The sequence below is a fragment of the Amblyomma americanum genome, chromosome 1, assembly GCF_052857255.1.
Source record: "Amblyomma americanum isolate KBUSLIRL-KWMA chromosome 1, ASM5285725v1, whole genome shotgun sequence".
In the NCBI taxonomy this organism is placed as follows: Eukaryota; Metazoa; Arthropoda; class Arachnida; order Ixodida; family Ixodidae; genus Amblyomma; species Amblyomma americanum.
This window is the reverse complement of record NC_135497.1, coordinates 464,379,598-464,395,740: the sequence shown is the minus strand read 5'-3', so window position 1 is coordinate 464,395,740 and position 16,143 is coordinate 464,379,598.

The window sequence follows — 16,143 nt, the reverse complement described above, 5'->3', positions numbered from 1 at the left end:
CACGCTGATGAAATAAAGGTACGGGGCATGATGCACGAAATGGACGGCATGGCTTTGAATTGATTCGAGCACATTTGTTAGGCGTATCTGAGGTGGGTTCCAGATGGGACTGGCGTACTTAGGTTTTGATCTGATATGTGTTTTATATGCCAGAAATTTCACGTGTTCGAGATAATTCTGGTTCAAGCAAGTGCTACGTTTGTGTGTTCTGCTTTGTTTCTGCCTGTTCGTGTGTTGTTTACTTCAAAAATATGCCAGAAAGGTAAAATTTTACTGTAGCTCTATACTGTTGTGATGTCTTAAATGTTTCCCCACACTGGGTGCTCACGCTCACCGAGCCGGTAACAAAATGGTGCCAATGTGTTGCTATGTGATATTGCAAATAATCAAGGTTAATTTGGAACCCTCCATTGTAGCAGCCCTCATACCTCAAGTCAGTTTTCGACATTAACCCTAGATACCACACCTTGCTTGATGTATTTCCTCAATTTGACCTATTTCTGAACAAATTCTATTTTATTTTCAGCATCGCTTCTTGGACGCACATAAATTACCAAAGACGCACCTTTATGGCACCGATGAATGCCATCTGTCGGCTGGTGAAGGAGTGGAGGAGCTGGCTGAGATCCTCGTCAGGAGCCTCGAAAAGGTGTATGGACCAGGCATCCTTGCTCCTTTCTCAAGGGTGCCAACCGGGCACATCATTAATGCGTGCTATCACTGCGGTACAAAGGGCCATTTGAATGGGGACTGCTAGGAGTACTGCAGGCCGTAGGACTTGCACTACTATCTGCAGTGCTAGAAGCAGTTGGTACTGTAGTGACAGTGAGACCCATTTCTGATGTGCTTCTGAGCTACATCTGCTCCTTGGAATCTGTTGACATTATCTGGGTTTTTTTGACATGCTCTGACACCGCACAGCTTGCAGGCTTTCTTGCATTTAATCTTCAAGACGCCACCGCTGCGGTTGAAATTAATCTGGAGCTCTCCACTGTTATTTAGTAAGACTTTCTGACGGGCTAGTTGGTACATATTCATTTCTGGAGGCTGTGCGCTAAAAAAGACGTTCACAGGAAAGAAGCGCCTGTTGCGTCGCTAATAGTCTTTATGAAGCTTTGGGACATTCAACCCCGCATAACAAGGATTATTCACATCCACTAATATTGTGCTGGCCTGCTTTGCAAGCAGGAAATCTTTGATGGGAAGAACAATTGGGAAAGTATTGAACTCTACTTCCCCACAAGCTATGTTCCTAGGAATGGTAAGCTGTTTTATAAACTTGTGGTGCAGCTACGTCTTCGTTGCTTTGGAATAACGGCACCCCACAACTATGTATAGTCGGGTACAACTTTAGAAGACAGGAGAGGCCCCGCCCAGATGACCGAAGCGCAGCAGCTAATTGCCTCCGCGACTAAAGATATAGTCCCGCTCAAAAAATTGTGACTGCTTCTAAAACGCGTATTTCTCTGTATAAATGAGATTTGTGTATCTTTATGAGTGGTTTAGTAAAACTATCATGATGCAAATGCTTCAGCACATGCCGGATCGCGAGAGAAAAATAACTCTGTGCCTTCTACAACGCTGTGCGTCGTCTGCTACGGAGCGAGATCGATGGGCGACGGCACCGGGCGTGTAATTACAAAACAGTCTGTCTGAATATCATAGGATTCATATGTACTTTTTGTGCGTTTTCACAAGCTTATTTTTTAATGTGTGAGGCTTATTTTTCAATTGCTACTTGTTTCTTTTTTTGCGGTTGCGAACCTACAATCTCGTGAGTTCACGCACGTTCGCGCACGGCATTCCGTACCTCTTTTCCGCCATGGAGCCCAGCGAGGTGACATCGGAACACGAACCTTTGTTGCCGAACGAGCCTTGTGTCGCATCGACGATCACACCACCAAGGAGCCTCGGCAAGAGCAAGAGCGGCCGCATCCTGAACAGCGATTCACGCAACATGATCTTTCACTGCTACACGTTTTGGCGTAACAGGGAGCCCGAACGCAGCGTAGAGGAGACGAGCAAGTTTGTCGCTGACATGCTCGGTGTCAGCGAAAGGACTGTGTTCAGGTTGAGGAAGGAAGTTAAAGCTTCGCATTTTTCGGGTGGCAAACTGACGACGCCGTCCCGAAAGCGCCCACGCAATGCGGAGAAGAGAAGACGCAGAGCGAAGTTTGACAGCTTCACGTTGTGCGCGCTGAGGTCATGTGTGCACGATTTCTTTCGCCGCAACGAGATACCGACGATCTAGAAGATCACTACCGAGTTCTCGGAACGTATGGAACTCCCATCACTAAGGCGGTGGACTGTGCGTCGCCTGCTTGCCGAGATCGGCCTCAAGCACGAAAAGAGAAGCCGCAACTCGCTGCTTATCGACCGGGATGACATCACCGATTGGCGGAATCGCTACCTCCGTGACGTGGAGCGCTACCGAGCGGAAGGCCGAAAGATCTTCTACCTGGACGAGACATGGGTGGCGGCGGGACACACTCGGTCGATCGTGTGGACAGACACCGTGGTGCAGAAGCGCGGACGCCTGTTCGCTCGAGCAAATGGCCTAACGACGGGTCTAAAACAACCTTCTGGGAAATGTCAGCACCTGATCGTCACGCACATCGGCAGCGAGGATGGCTTCGTCGACGGCTGCTTGGATGTATTCCGAAGCCAAAAGACAGGCGACTACCACGAGGAAATGGACGGAAATCGCTTTGAGGGCTGGTTTAATGGCGTTCTGCAGAAGTTGCCAGCTGGTAGCGTCATTGTTTTAGACAATGCCCCTTACCATAGCCGGCGAGAAGAGAAATTGCCAACGACGGCCTGGAAGAAGGAGAAGATAGCAAGAAGATCACCTACGCTGAAAGGATGATAAAGAAGCAGCTGCTTGAGCTGGTGGCATCTGTAAAGTCACGCTTTCTGAGCTACATCGTAGACGATGCAGCTGTAAGCGCCGGTTGCCTTGTACTCAGGCTCCCGCCGTACCACTGCGAATTTAATCCCATTGAGCTTGTTGGGGCCAAGGTCAAAAATGGCATCGCTGCGGACAACAGAGACTTCAAGCTGTCCACGGTCGACGCCATATTGAGGGAGAAAATCAAGCACGTAGCGGCGGAAGACTGGGCGAAGAGCATGCAGCACGTGATGGACTTGGAGGCAAAGTTCAGACTTGACACGTCTGGGAGTGAGCACATTCAACCCATCATCATCCAGCTGGGTGAAGATGACACTGAAGAAAGCGACTCCGACTGCGAGCTGTCTGGCATTGAGCCACTCGACGAAGCATAACGGCTTCTTTTAACGAAAGAACAGCCTTCACTAGGGCTACTAAAATTTTTCCCGTTGGTTCGCAACAGACAACCATCCATTCCGTGGTCTCTGAAATAAATAAGCAGTTCCATTTATGGCGTATTCCTTATAATAGAAGCTCCATTCTGATAAGCAACGTCCAGCACACATTGTGCTCGAAGTGGAATAGAAAGATGTTTAAATGCTGATATATCTGGATTGAAACACAGCTGTTAACTCTGATTATCATTGGCGGGCTGAGAATGCTCAATCAGGCAGCCACCATCTAGTGTGACGGGCCCCATGTTGAAATAACAGTATTCAAGGCACGCTTTATAGCTCTGTTAGCAGTCTGCACTGGAAATCGCAGTCATGTCATAGCCAGTGCTGCTGCAATACCAGTAGTCAACACGAAACTGACAGCCACTGTTAGCAGCTTGCACGCCAAAGCACATTCATGTGGTTGCATTGTTTATTTTGGTTATCTGGCTCACAAGTAATGTGAATAAGAGAATAAATATAAAGCATCATTAGCTTATTGAGGCCCAAAATGCTCATTCAGGCAGCCATCGTCGAGTTTGACGGGCCCCATGTTGAAATAACAGTAGTCAGAGCACGCTTTATGGCTCTGTTAGCAGTATGCACTGGAAATCGCAGTCATGTCATAGCCAGTGATGCTGCGATACCAGTAGTCAACACGAAACTGACAGCCACTGTCAGCAGCTTGCACGCTAAAGCACAATCATGTGGTTGCACTTTTTATTTTGGTTATCTGGCTCACACAATAATGAGAATAAGAGAAAAAATATAAAGCATCATTAGCTTATTGAGGCCCAAGATGCTCATTCAGGCAGCTATCGTCGAGTTTGACGGGCCCCATGTTGAAATAACAGTAGTCAGAGCACGCTTTATGGCTCTGTTAGCAGTATGCACTGGAAATCGCAGTCATGTCATAGCCAGTGCAGCTGCGATACCAGTAGTCAACACGAAACTGACAGCCGCTGTTAGCAGCTTGCACGCCAAAGCACATTCATGTGGTTGCATTGTTTATTTTGGTTATCTGGCTCACAAGTAATGAGAATAAGAGAATAAATATAAAACATCATTAGCTTATTGAGGCCCAAAATTCTCATTCAGGCAGCTATCGTCGAGTTTGTCGGGCCCCATGTTGAAATAACAGTAGTCAGAGCACGCTTTATGGCTCTGTTAGCAGTATGCACTGAAAAGCGCAGCTTTGTCATAGCCAATTTTTAATTTATTTATCTGACTCTGGCATTAACGCGAATGCAAGCACAATTATTAACGTGAATAACTTTGCTAGCATTTTTTTTGTCATATTTACGTACCGGAAAAATGCTCAGCAAGGTTGAACGTGTTTTAGTGAGTCACTTTATTCATTACAAGCCGTAGGCAAAATGACGGCCAGATTCAGATAGTGATATTGGTGAGGTAATAAATGATGAAAGCTGAAAAAGCTCTCACAGCACTGCTTTTCTGGACTCCATTCACTAGAAAACTGCATTTGTAATGATGAAAGCGTCAAGACAGGAAATGATAATCCACTGCACAATGTTATGTGTACCCCCACATGTGACGGGCAGCGAAACCATCTATTTATTAAGACTGAATGCAACAACATCGCAAGATGCTGTTGCACAATATGGCACCATTTCATGTGCACTCCTGGCGAGCTGCCGTATGCACTGATGCATAAACACATTACCAGGGGTAAGAGACGAAGTTATTGCGCAAGCCACGTGATGCTTTTAACATTTTGTATCGGTCAATGTTTCTGTCGTCACAGCTGATAGAAGTTTCTTTAGTGCAAGTTGGTTAATCAAGTTGCGACAACAGCACAAGAAGCAAGGTCAGAATAGTAGGAGAAAACACAGCAAGATGGCAGACTGAGGAGGCAAGGTAGACAAGAGTGTAAGGATTTAATGACAACGAAGAGGCCAGCCCTGCTATTCACAGGACTTGGTGCTTTGAATGAGACGAGTTAATGAAGTTGTAGAGGAAGAGGGGAATGCAGCATGCTTACAAGAACAAACACAAAAATAAAAGGACACAAATAGGAATAATAAACACATACACGCACAGAAGCACTCACATATTCACACACATGCACACAAACGCGAGCGCGAAAACTAAGATCTAAAATGCAAAAAAAGGGGAAAATAACAAATATAAACAAACACGCAAGAAAACATGCACACACATTTAATGCAGACGCGAGTAGAGGTATTAGGAGTCAGTTCACAAGCAGCTGTGCCTACTTTGTCGTACTTTTATTTGATGTACATAATGGCTCTGTTGCCTTCACTGTCTTGCAATTGTTTTAGTAGCAACATATCATAACAATCGAAAAGCAGCGCAAAGCTGTGTTGTGGGAAAGCAAGTCGAGTGCTGGCAGCACAGCTGATGTGCGATTGTGTCACATCAGGCATTCTACAGCTGGCGCGTGCAGTGAGTGAAGAATTCTAAGCCATACAGAGACGCGAATTCATGCCAAGCTCCCTTGTAAAGGCACCAGTGTATCGGTCATAATTTTATATTAGTACTAAGGCTGACATTAACGAAACAAACAGTGCTCCCACACGCCTGGCCGTTAATAATCCAACGACATTCGCTCAAGCTGCGCGTGTTAGTCACTGATTGTTAGCACTGGTGGAAAGTGATCATTCGACGGTGCAACACAACACTCGAACTACGCCCAGCTAGACGCTCGGCTATCTTATCATACTGCTGCCAACGATCGATCGTTTGCGCGCTGAGCTGGCAGCAACAAATCTTTGCGTTGGAGGTTGCTTCCGCAAATCTTTTCGGTTGAGGAACTCGTAGGTTGGTTTCATCCGCGCACGCTTTTCTCATTTATCCTGAGAATGGTTTTGCTCCATCACTTCGCCACGTCCGACGTGAAACGCAGGGGCACAGTACACTAACACACCCGCCGCTCACAGTAGCTACCAGACTTTGGCAAATTCTCCTCGTCGTAACTTCACTTAGGAGCAAAACAAAACACCATAGAACAAACACGCACGATGTTTGTTTGCAGCGGTGTGCCGCTGCGGGATCCTGTTTCCAGACGAAGCGCAGCGCAGCGCAGTCACCGATGTTCGCTGTAGCCTTTTTTCGTCCCCTCAAGGCTCAGAACAAACGCACGCGGCACAAGTTGTGCATCGTAAGCTTGCAATAATATTTGCGACATGACAGACGCCCACAAACAATTCGAATTCACTCTGACGAAGCTAGACGCACACAGCTGACGCGACTCGGCCCAGTTCGAAGCGAGGGCGGCCATGTTAGGCATGTTCTCCGTCGGCGGGGTCACCGGCCGTCCGGCTCATGACGTCACCTGAAGTGCGCGCCTATTGGCGGAGGCTTCTCAAGCCTTCTCAAGTTGTACCCGACTATAGTGCTATACACGCCCGGTGCCGTCGCCCATCGATCTCGCTCCGTAGCAGACGACGGGAAGCGTTGTAGAAAGCACGAAGTTATTTTTCTCTCGCGATCCGGCATGTGCTGAAGCATTTGCATCATGATAGTTTTACGAAACCACTCATCAAGATACACAAATCTTATTTATACAGGGAAATAGGCGTGTTAGAAGCAGTCACAATTTTTTGAGCGGGACTATTTCTTTAGTCGTGGAGGCAATTGGCTGCTGCGCTTCGGTCATCTGGGCGGGGCATCTCCTGTCTTCTAAAGTTGTAGCCGACTATAGGCTTCAGTTATTTTCCTGTAATATGGGAACTAGTTGAGATATACTGAAACTAATTATATTTTTGAAAACAGAAAGAAGAAACAGATATACATGCACACCTAATTTCACTATGATATCTTTAACAATAAAAATGTTCATATCAAGACCCATATCTCCCCTTAAGTACTGTGTTCTAGAAAGCTCAAACGCTATTACGCAATTGTTTCTAGTTTTCTTCTGGAAATGTCTGCAGTATCACGTAACCAAACGTCAAGTATTTTAACACAACGCATGATTAGTGCATTTACACGATGAACAGGCATCTCGCGAATTGCAAATGATCAGTCGATTGAATAAGATATTTAAAAACCATATTCTATGCGAACCGAATGAGCAAAAGTAGCTCCTGGACATAAGTGTTTACCATCATCATCATCATCATCAGCCTTACTACACCCACTGCAGGGCAAAAGCCTCTCCCATGTCTCTCCAAATAACCCTATCCTTTGCCAGCTGCATCCACCCTTTGCCTGCAAACTTCTTAATCTCATCCGCCCACCTAACCTTCTGCCGCCCCCTGCTACGCTTACTTTCTCTTGGAATCCACTCCGTTACCCTTAAGGACCAGCGGTTATCTTGCCTTCGCATTACATGCCCTGCCCAAGCCCATTTCTTTCTCTTGATTTCGACTAGGATGTCATTAACCCGTGTTTGTTCCCTCACCCACTCTGCCCGCTTCCGATCTCTTAACGTTACACCTATCATTTTTCTTTCCATGGCTCGCTGCGTTGTCCTTAACTTAAGCTGAACTCTTTTCGTTAGCCTCCATGTTTCTGCCCCGTAGGTGAGTACCGGTAAGATTATGCTGTTGTACACTTTCCTCTTGAGGGAAATTGGTAAACTGCCACTCATGATCTGCGAGAATTTGCCATATGCGCTCCACCCCATTCTTATCCTTCTAGTTATCTCTCTCTCATGATCCGGATCAGCTGTCACTACCTGCCCTAAGTAGACGTATTCCGTCACAATTTCTAGGCTCTCAATGCCAATTGTGAACTGTTGTTCCCTTGCTAGGCTGTTGGACATTACCTTGGTTTCCTGCATGTTAATTCTTAGACCCATCGATCTGCTCTGCCTGTCTAACTCATTGATCATGATTTGCAGTTCACCTCCTGAGTGACTCAGCAAGGCAATGTCATCAGCAAATCGCAGATTATTTAGGTATTTTCCATTTATTCTTATTCCCAACTGTTCCCAATTCAGGCCTCGAAATACCTCCTGTAAACATGCGGTGAACAGCATTGGCGAGACCGTGTCTCCTTGCCTGACGCCCTTCTTTATTGGAATTTTATTGCTGACTTTATGGAGGACTATAGTAGCTCTGCAGTTGCTATATTTATTTATTTATTTATTTATTTATTTATTTATTTATTTATTTATACAGAATACCCGTAAAGGCCCTCGAGAGGGTATTACATAGGGGGGGGGGGCACAGGCAAATGAACAGAATAAAACAAAACTACAAATATAAAACAACAAAAGCAAAAATAAGACACTTCGCATGACATAAGTAAGCAAAAGAATCAAAAGAATGGCAGCGCGGCAAAAAACGAACGTTACTGCAGTATAAAAATTATACAAACAGAACACTAATGCAATGAATCATTTAATAACATACCCTGCAATAACATACCCTGTAAAGGAAGCCATGAAAAAATAACAATGTATGCGAAGAGTTAAACAGTAGTTATTGAAGATATAAGATTAAAATATTTATCAGGATCAGTGGTGGTTGCGATATGTGAAGGCAGAGTGTTCCAGTCAGATATTGTGCATGGTAAGAATGAATGCGCATAGTTAAATGTTCTGCACGTGAAACGCCTAACTTTAAAGGGATGATCGCGGCGGTCAAAAATCGAAGGAGGCAAAGAAAAAAGTCGTTATGAAGTGATGGATGATGATAAAGTTTATGAAAAAGTGATAGTCGTGCAATTTTGCGGCGGAGACATAAATCCTGGAGACCTGCGCGTTTCTTTAAGGCTGTGATGCTGGTGTTACGTGAATAATCGGAGTAAATAAAACGAACGGCGCGGTTCTGAAATGATTCAATGTTGTTTATTAGGTAAGATTGGTAAGGGTCCCAAATAGCCGAGGCATATTCGATTTGAGGTCGAATTAGAGTGGATTAGGCATGGGCATGGAGGTGAGGAGGAGCATGCTTTAGGTTATGTTTTAAGAGACCTAATGACCGATTAGCAGATGCAAGCATAAGGTTAATATGGTGGTTCTATGCGAAGTCTGAATGAAGGGGAAGTCCTAAGTACTTATACGTGGTGACTAGCTCGAGTGAGCTATTATTTAAGGAGTATGCTGTTTTAATTCGAGACATTCGGTTAGTAAAATACATCAATTTAGTTTTTGAATGATTAAGTTGCATAAGCCAGGTTGAGCACCATGCTGTTACTGAATCCAGGTCAGATTGAAGGGATTGGCAATCGGTGTTAGAATAAATTTTGCGATAAATTACACAATCATCAGCAAAGAGTCTGATATGGGAAGAAATGGAATCCGGTAAATCGTTTATAAATATTAGGAAAAGTAAGGGGCCAAGCACACTTCCTTGTGGGACGCCAGAGTGTACTTGACTGAAATATTAATTGTGGTTATCGCCAGCTGTAAATTGAGACCTGGAAAAGAGAAAAAATTTAACCCATGCAATGACAAGAGGGTGAATATTAAGCAGTGCTAGTTTCATTAATAACCTGTTGTGAGGTACTCTGTCGAAAGCTTTAGAAAAATCAAGAAATATGGAGTCTACTTGAATGCCAGCATCAATCGATGAATGTATGTCTTGAATGAATCCGGCAGGTTGCGTTTCGCATGAGTAGCCTTTACGGAACCCATGTTGTTATTTAAAGATAATGCTATGTTCTTCAAGATAGTTAATTACCTGCGAGTGAATTACGTGTTCAAGAAGTTTGCAAACAGTGCTAGTTAATGAAATGGGTCGGTAATTTAGTGGTGAGGAACGATCACCTGACTTGTAAATTGGCACAACTTTAGCTAGGCGCCAGTCCAGCGGAATGACGCCTGATGATAGAGATTGTGAAAAAATAGCGGACAAGATGCGATGAATACCATCAGATGAATTTTTGAGTATTTTGTTATTAAAGCCAAGGTGATCTGACGCCGATGTTGTTTTAAGCTTCCCTAGTAAGGATAAGATACCTGTCTCACTGGTACATATTTCGGACATTGACGTATTAGAAGTGCTGACCGAAATAGGAGGTAGAGGGAGATCTTCACGGGTAAAAACGGATGTGAATGCGTTAATGAAAAGTTCGGCGCATTCGGCCACTGGAACACTGTTGCCTTCCGCGTTGGTAAGAGTAATGTCAGGGTGATTAGCGGGGTTTATTATCTGCCAGAACTTCCGTGGATTGTTTGTTAGCATTGCCGGTAGATCGTGTGTGAAGAATTGCCTACGTACAGATATCAACTCAGACTGATATTCCTTATCACATAGTTTGTACCGTTGCCAAGATTTGGAGTTTCTGTTCTTGTCGACTTGTCTGTAAAGGCGCTTTTTCTTGTTATTAAGGCGACGTAGATGCCTATTAAACCAAGGCGCTGTGTTAGTGCACGGGATACTGATGACTGATATGAATCTGTCAATGAGAGTAGCAAGTTTCACGCTGAACAGGTTCCAGTTCGTTTCCACGGAGCGTGACAAAAAACCGTGAAGAAAATGATCGGCAAAGACTGACAACTGAGCGTTTATTTCAGCGTAGTTTGCTCGGTTGCAGCACCTTATTTGTTTTTCTGTGAGTTACCTTTTTATGGGGCACAAAATTCAGGTTACCCGTGATTATGGAATGGTCGGAAAGGCCTAAGAGCGCAATATTGGAGCAAAGGTAAGGATCACTTGTCAAGATAAGATCGAGAATATTGGCTGTAGTGGCGGAACGACGCGTAGGTTCAAAAATAAGTTGTTGCAAAGAGAAATCGAGACAGGACTGGAGGAAAGCCTGAGCTTCAGGATCATTGGCAGGAGCTGTTAATGACGACCAGTTAATAGCCGGAAAGTTAAAGTCACCAAGTAAAAGTAAGCTTGAATTCGGGAAACGACAAGTAAGATCGCTTAGTAAATTAGACAACTGACTTGCGAATGAAGAATTCATGTCCGGAGGGCGGTAAATGACTCCAATGATAGCGACCGTGGGACCACACCTCAACTGGACCCATACCGATTCTAGGTACGACGTGACCTCGATAGGCACAGCAGTGAGCACTTTATTGACAGCCAGAAGGACACCGCCACCTCTACGGCCCGTGCGGTCACAACGAAATATGTTGAATTCGGAGTCACAGGCGAAAACGACATCATCAGGAACCAAGTCTCGGGAAGCGCGATGACCGAGGAGCAGCATGAATCAATTAAATAAGAAAGTGCTACGTTTTTAGAAAGAACACTCCTTATGTTAGTGCACAAAAAACAGACATCGTAATTGGAGCAACGCTGCGCGTTTGGCCCCACGGGTGGTTTGCCAGCCACTTTACGGGAACAGGAAGGGATGCGTCAGGCAAGGGACACGCGCACTGCGCTACCGGTTTGATCATCCCAGAAATACGAGACACCATTGATAAGCAGTTTATCGAAAGACAAATGGGCCTTGTCACCTTTTTTTACTGATTTGGCATACTTCCACAGTTGGCTGCCTTTCTCACGAACCGTTTTCGAGTAATCTCGCGAAATGCTGAAATCGGTATTTTTGAGTTTATAGCCCTTAGTCTTAAGCGTTTCGACTTCTTTTTCGTTGAACAGCTTTGCAATAATGGGTCTCTTTTTCCCGAGAAAAACGGCCTATGCGGTGAGCACGGGCTAAGGAAGACAACGTGGTACCAAGTTTGTTAGAACAGAATTCGTTCACATGACGCTCAGAATCTTCCCAAGTTTCAGACTCATCAGTGTCCTCAACACCATAAAAAAGAATGTTAGACCGGCGGGAACGATTTTCCAGGTCGTCAAGTGTTACTTGAATGTTGGATACATTGTGTGTACAACTCGTGGCAGATACTGTGGTAGGCACTGACTGTTTTTTAAGTTCCAGTTCCTGCACACGGGTAGCTAAAGACTGTAAGTCACTTTGAAGAACTGGAATAGACTCGATTTTACGTTCAAGTTCATGCACACGATTGTTTAAAGTCTTCATTCCATTTTGCAGGCCAATATGAATTGTAAGGATCTTGTTAACACTTTCGAGGATATTCTTGTGGTTCGTCTCAAGCCTTTGAACAGTTACATATACCAGTTCGAGCTTTTCCTCTTGGCCCTTCGTCATAGGGCCTGGGTTTGTTTCAACGTCCCCACCCAGGACCAAAATGCGCCAAATGTACACTGCCGCCGAGCGGAAACGTTTCAAAATATGGGGTGGCCACGACACTGCTACAAGACCGACATCACCATCACGGTAACAAGAACACTCGTAATAACCAACCTGGAACAGCAGGAACGGTGAGTGGCGAGGCATTTCGTGGGCAGTGCCGTGGCCCAAGGGGGCGGTGAAATCCGAGTGCTTTATGTAGGTGTCCTCGTCAGCTGATAATGTAGCATGTTGCAAGGCCCGAAGGTCGAAAGTGTCCAAAATCGGCAGGGGTGCGCACAGATGATTGGATGAGCAGCCGCAGCCGTCCAGAAACCAGCTAGCGCCGCAAGATTGCGGAACCGGTCGGCAAGTCGATGAAACAGGCAGGTGATAGCCGGTGAGCAGCAGCACCTGGAACAGCAGGAACGGTGAGTGGCGAGGCATTTCGTGGGCAGTGCCGTGGCCCAAGGGGGCGGTGAAATCCGAGTGCTTTATGTAGGTGTCCTCGTCAGCTGATAATGTAGCATGTTGCCAGGCCCGAAGGTCGAAAGTGTCCAAAATCGGCAGGGGTGCGCACAGATGATCGGATGAGCAGCCGCAGCCGTCCAGAAACCAGCTAGCGCCGCAAGATTGCGGAACCGGTCGGCAAGTCGATGAAACAGGCAGGTGATAGCCGCTGAGGCGCAGCACCTGGAACAGCAGGAACGGTGAGTGGCGAGGCATTTCGTGGGCAGTGCCGTGGCCCAAGGGAGCGGTGAAATCCGAGTGCTTTATGTAGGTGTCCTCGTCAGCTGATAATGTAGCATGTTGCCAGGCCCGAAGGTCGAAAGTGTCCAAAATCGGCAGGGGTGCGCACAGATGATCGGATGAGCAGCCGCAGCCGTCCAGAAACCAGCTAGCGCCGCAAGATTGCGGAACCGGTCGGCAAGTCGATGAAACAGGCAGGTGATAGCCGCTGAGGCGCAGCACCTGGAACAGCAGGAACGGTGAGTGGCGAGGCATTTCGTGGGCAGTGCCGTGGCCCAAGGGGGCGGTGAAATCCGAGTGCTTTATGTAGGTGTCCTCGTCAGCTGATAATGTAGCATGTTGCCAGGCCCGAAGGTCGAAAGTGTCCAAAATCGGCAGGGGTGCGCACAGATGATTGGATGAGCAGCCGCAGCCGTCCAGAAACCAGCTAGAGCCGCAAGATTGCGGAACCGGTCGGCAAGTCGATGAAACAGGCAGGTGATAGCCGGTGAGCAGCAGCACCTGGAACAGCAGGAACGGTGTGTGGCGAGGCATTTCGTGGGCAGTGCCGTGGCCCAAGGGGGCGGTGAAATCCGAGTGCCTTATGTAGGTGTCCTCGTCAGCTGATAATGTAGCATGTTGCCAGGCCCGAAGGTCGAAAGTGTCCAAAATCGGCAGGGGTGCGCACAGATGATCGGATGAGCAGCCGCAGCCGTCCAGAAACCAGCTAGCGCCGCAAGATTGCGGAACCGGTCGGCAAGTCGATGAAACAGGCAGGTGATAGCCGGTGAGCAGCAGCACCTGGAACAGCAGGAACGGTGAGTGGCGAGGCATTTCGTGGGCAGTATCTTCCAGTATTTTGACATAAGGCTCTTTTTTCCCGATTCCGCAATGCCTGTATGACTGCTGAGGTTACCACTGAGTCGAATGCTTTCTCGTAATCAATGAAAGCTATATATAGAGGTTGGTTATATTCTGCGGATTTCTCTATCACCTGATTGATAGTGTGAATATGATCTATTGTGGAATATCTTTTACGAAAGCCTGCCTGATCATTTGGTTGATTAAAGTCTAACGTTGTCCTGACTCTATTAGCGATTACCTTAGTAATTACTTTGTAGGCAACGGATAGTAAGCTGATTGGCCTGTAATTTTTCAAGTCCTTGGCGTCTCCCTTCTTATGAATTAAGATAATGTTTGCATTCTTCCAAGCTTCTGGTACAGTCGGGGTCATAAGGCATTGCGTATACAGGGTGGCTAGTTTTTCTAGCGTGACGTCCCCTCCATCCTTCAACAGATCTGCTGTTACCTGATCCTCCCCAGCGGCTTTTACCCTTTTAATTACTTCTAAGGCTTTCTTTACTTCATCTTTCGTTACTGGCGGGATGACGCATTGATGTGCACTGCTGTCTTTCTCATTAACGCTCTGATTACATTGGCTACTGTACAGGTCTGTGTAGAACTCTTCGGCTACGTTAACTATCTTATCCATATTGCTAATGACATTGCCCAGCTTGTCTCTTAATGCATACATCTGGTTTTTACCTATGCCTAGTTTCCTCTTCACTGTTTTAGGCTACCTCCGTTCTTTATAGCATGCTCGATTCTCTCCATATTAAACTTCCTTATGTTGGCAACACATATGACCAACACATATGGTCATATAAACGACGTACGTGTCCACACTCTCTCAACTCCAGTCACTTCACAACCACCTGCATAAATCACCATGGCTGGCAGTAGTACTGGAAGCTTTGGTTAAACAAAAAGCAAAAACAACGCAGTTCACGCAGAAACTTTTTGTAGCGATAGCTACATTACGGTAGAATTTCGAACCTTCAGCGTGGCGGCACCACCACCCTGTGGCTGCGTCGCCACACTCATGTGGTGAGGAGCAGCTGCCAGCGGCGCGGCGCCGTGGCTGATCACGTGGTTCGTCACGTGGTTGGTCACGTGAACAAGTTCCACTCAGCCAGCTGTAGCTATCGCGTCACTCCAGGTTTAACCAGAGCCAAACCACCACCAATTTTTTTCGATGCTTTGTTGTCAGCAGACCAGTAAGACGTTCCCACACTGCCCAACGCATAGTATCTGTAATTTCAGTTCAAAATAGCTCAATCTAATGGAAGCTTCTGCATATTATTTAAGAGGGCAGAGACAGCCCAGCGGAAATGAAATATCGCAGCAAAACCTTTGAAGGTAAAGTTTCAGAGAATTAACAAAAGGCCTTTGCTGCAACCTGAAAGCTGCATCAAAGATTGTGCTTTGCCAATACCAGTAATAACATGCACTTTGCTTAGCTGGTACTTTAAGCATTGCTAGAGGGCAAATATCTACAGTGCAGGCAAAGAAATGAAAGCGCATCGCTTTATCAACAGGCACATCAATGCTGTCATCATCCTTCAGTGTCCTTGTTGGAACAAACCGGGATTCTAAGCCCTGGTTTGCCTGGCAGATTGCAGCTACCCTTTGTAACTCTAAGTTTTCTCTCTTTCTCCCACTTGGTCATGTTGAGGGGCTGCATAGCTGTAAACACCTCCACAAAAAAAAAATTGAGATGATAAGTTTGCATTCTTTTTTAGCAGATGAGATACTCACTCACTCATTCTAGTACCTATTAGAGACCCTAATTTGTGCATTAAGTACAAGGTATACTGACAAAAAAAGAGAGCTAACAAATTCAACACCGTCTTTACCAACAAAGCGGGGGTCTGCGGCAACCGGATCCGACTGGTGGTGAAAAGTAGGCTTAGTGCCCGTAGGAATACATAATAATAATCATTGGTTTTTTGGGGAAAGGAAATGGCGCAGTATCTGTCTCATATATCTTTGGACACCTGAACCGCGCCGTAAGGGAAGGGATAAAGGAGGGAGTGAAAGAAGAAAGGAAGAATAGGTGCCGTAGTGGAGGGCTTCGGAATAATTTCGACCACCTGGGGATCTTTAACGTGCACTGACATCGCACAGCACACGGGCGCCTTAGCGTTTTTCCTCCATAAAAACGCAGCCGCCGCGGTGGGGTTCGAATCCGGGAACTCCGGAGGAATACGTGGAAGCAAAAGATTT